A 4,045-nucleotide genomic window follows, 5' to 3' on the forward strand; every position below is an offset into this window, starting at 1 on the left:
AACTCTGCCATTCACCAAACCATTATGCACAAAATTGGGCACCCAGGTTCTACAACACACGTTCGTGTTCTCCCCAGCTGTTCCAACTAACCTACTGGGCAGGGATCTGCTCATTAAACTCGGGGCGACAATCCTGTGTTCAGCTGACGGCCTCCAAGTCCATCTACCAGACGGAACCCGTCTGCCATGCAGTCAACAGGTCTCGGACCATGGACAATATCTCATACAACCGGTCGTTGATCCCATGGCCGACATCTATTGGGGCTTACTGAGACCTGAGACCACGAAGAGGGGGGGCATTCTCCCGACCCTCCACACGTAACGTTGTTTTACGATCGAACACAATGTGAGTGGTATCAGGAACAATTCCAGGAACAATTAGAAGGTAAAGAGTGGACAGTCCACTCCCAAAACATATACGTTGCTCCAGAAGGCGTAGCCGCCGGAGTTAACCTCACCACAGAACAACTAATCTGGTATAAAATGGCGGATGAAGCGGCACCACACATTTCCCTAGCGTTACATCCAGAACATGAGGCTAAAGAGCTCGGTAGCATCGTAAAACGTTCTTTACAACAGACGGGCTGGGCGCAAACGTCCGTTCCTCAAGTGCAGTATTCTGCCTCGACTAAAACGTACTGCATCCAGATAACAGCCACAGACACCGCCACACTTACTCATGCGCAGATATCCAGATACCACGGGCGTGAGCGGACAGATCACCCAGACACGTTGTGGTCTACAGATCCCACGGACGTGGGTCTCATTAAGTGTGAACCAGTCACGTTTGAATTACAGTGCGATTATCCAATCTGGTTACGACAATATCACAAACAGCAGGCGGAAGACAGCATACAAGACACTATAGACGGGCTACTACAAAAGGGGGTATTAGAACCATCTCAGTCATCTTGGATCACTGATACAGAACTATGCACTAATGGGGTTCTGTACCAGAGAAAAGGGGGAGAGAGGGTAATACTGACTTATGTAAGCGTAATGTTGGATGCAATGGAAAAACGACACCCAGCATGCACACAACACGTGGCTGGAGTAGCAAAACTCATTCAAAAGACAGCACACATAGTGATGGAACACCAACTTAACGTGCTAACAACACACAGCGTGGTAGCATACGTGAACTCGCACACATTCACACTAACGGCATTAAGATAACGCAGATTGAGCAAAATCTTAGAAGCCCCAAATCTCACGTTCACGCATGAAGGCATAAACATGGCAGAACAGATGACCAACGGAGAACCACACCAGTGCACCGAAAGAGTGCACCGAGACGAAAAAGTACGACCTGACTTATCAAGTGAACCAATAAAAGGGGGACGTGACTTATACACTGATGGATGTTGCTACAGACATGACAAAGATGGACTGGTCTCAGCTTACGCAGTAGTAGAACAGACAGAGACAGGAACACATACAGTATGAGCAGAGAGGATCTAGGGACAGCAATCAGCACAAAGAGCAGAAGTCCTGGCAGTGATAGCAGCTCTGGAAGAGGGAAAAGACCAGATAGTAAACATATACACTGACTCTGCATATGCAGCCGGGGCAGTACACATAGAACTCAAACAGTGGCTCAGGGCAGGGTTCCTCACAGCTAACAGTCAGCCCATCAGACACGAAACGGAAATGAGACAACTTGCAGAAGCATTACTATTACATCAGAAAGTAGCAGTGATAAAATGCAAAGGACACGAGAAACATGAATCCGCGACGAAAGCAGGTAATGACGCAGCAGATGCCGCAGCCAAACATGCAGCAGGATATACACCACACCTCGTCATGATGAACACAGAATATGAGGGACAGGTAAACACAGAAAAGGTGGTAAGCGCACAACAGGAAGCCTCCCCACAGGAAAAGACACTGTGGAAGGCTCGAGGATGTGCGGAGACAAAAGGGTTATGGAGAGGACCTGGTGGCAGACTAGTAATACCACCTCAGATAAGGGAAAGAGCAATGGTGGAGGCACATGGAGTAGGACATGTGGGAGTCACACAAATGATGCATAATCTGAGACACTGGTGGCATCCATACCTAAAAGACATGTGTAAAGAACACATACAAAGTTGTGAACAGTGTGTACAGTACAATCCCAGACCAACAGTGAAGCCACACCCCGGGCGTTTCCCACTGGAGACTCGATCAGGTAAAGAAATAATAATCGATTACACTGACATGATCAATCCAGTAAGGGGGTATAGGTATCTCCTCATGTGCGTGGATGCCTATACGGGGTGGCCAGGAGCGTGGCCGACAAAAAGAGAAGACAGTAAAACGGTAATTAAGTTCTTAATAAACCACTATATACCTCAACATGGGTTTCCGGAGAGAATCCGGTCGGACAACGGAACCCACTTTAAAAACCAAGACCTCCAACAGGTAGAACAGATGCTGGGTCTGCAGCACAAGTTCGGTACAGTGTACCACCCACAATCCCAGGGAAAAGTGGAACGAATGAATCAATCAGTCAAAACCAAATTGGCAAAAATCTGTGCACAGACCAAAATGAATTGGCTCGATGCATTACCACTAGCACTCATGGCCATTAGGAGCTCCATTAACCAAAGCAAAGGTTTTACGCCATTCGAACTGCAGACAGGGAGAGCATTTCCAGGACCTCAGTCTCAGTTACCAGCAGGGGCAGTAGAAATGTCTGAGCTAACCCATAAGCTGTATTTCCATGAACTGCAAAGTCTCGTTACAGCGTATGCGAAACAGGTTGGCGACCGGCAGGCGGGAAAACACGACAGCCCCGGACCAGACGTGGACTGGGTGCTGCTAAGAGTCATCAAGAGGAAGTGGACGGAACCTCGGTGGACTGGACCGTATCAGGTGACAGAGAGGACATCACACGCAGTCCGGCTGAAAGGCAAAGGTGATACCTGGTACCACTGGAGTCAGTGTGCGGCTGCACAGGCTCCCACCCGATCGCTGAGGAACACAAACAGGAACCTGTGTGCAACGACCAAGGCACCGGCGAGTGCTGAAGCAAAGCCCACCTCAACAAAAGGGGCAGAATAATCCCCAGGTGGCAAAAGGGGGTGAAGGAGTCGAACCTGAACCCTAACGGAGGAACGGTGAAATTAGCGCGTTCCTCCCAACAAGTAGCGTGCCAAGCTACCAACGCAAGCGTCAGATCAAGATCCGGACGACATCAATGAACAACATCCAGTTGATAACATGTATTGTGTTCTTAATTATCGTGTTTTTATCCTTTTAGGTGGAGTCATCAGACTCCTCTGCAATAATCTAGTTGATATACAATAATTGTACGCCATTTGCGGAATTGTATGACGAGCCACACACAGGTTTAAAGCACCACTAGAGGTCACAAGCTATCCATAGCCCCTCATTAGTGTCACGTGAGAGCCAGAGGCACACGTCAGAAGGTTTAGCTTGCTTTTCTTATAAAACGTACTTAAAATGTTGCTATACGGGAATTGGAAGGTGCTCATCCTAGCAGGAGTTGTCGCCGTAGCTGTTGTAGTAATTGTGTTCAGCATCTATGAATGGGGGCCACAGCAGGAACATAATAGAGGAAGGCGATCAGTGAGTGGTAAGTCCACTGACGCCTGTATAAAACTTCCCTCATGGCTATACAGAACAGAATGGCTCTCGAAATGATTCTGGCCGAGAAAGGGGGTGTATGTTCCATGTTTGGAGACATGTGTTGCACATTTATCCCAAACAACACGGCACCAGACGGATCTGTAACCAGAGCCCTGGAAGGCCTGAGTGCGCTCTCGAACACAATGCACGAACATTCCGGCCTCGACAACCCCATGGATGAGTGGTTTGCTAGCACGTTTGGTAAGTGGAAGAGTTTGATTTTATCCTTATTAATGTCGATTGCAGTATTTACAGCCATCCTGGTTACATGTGGCTGCTGTTGCGTGCCTTGTATTCGGTCTCTAATGGTCACGTTTATCACTACTACCACAGAAGGTAAATCTCAGCCACCGCCTTATATGATGCCCCTCCTTCAGGATGAAGTGGAGATGGAGCTGGGGATATCAGGGAT

General features: G+C 48.2%; 1 pseudogene; it reads left to right on the forward strand.

The window, feature by feature from the left end:
• Nucleotides 1–483: 483 nt before the first annotated feature.
• LOC125014659 lies at nt 484–3,425 on the forward strand (annotated as a pseudogene).
• The last annotated feature ends 620 nt before the right edge of the window (nt 3,426–4,045 follow it).

This window comes from Mugil cephalus, chromosome 10, assembly GCF_022458985.1.
Source record: "Mugil cephalus isolate CIBA_MC_2020 chromosome 10, CIBA_Mcephalus_1.1, whole genome shotgun sequence".
In the NCBI taxonomy this organism is placed as follows: domain Eukaryota; kingdom Metazoa; phylum Chordata; class Actinopteri; order Mugiliformes; family Mugilidae; genus Mugil; species Mugil cephalus.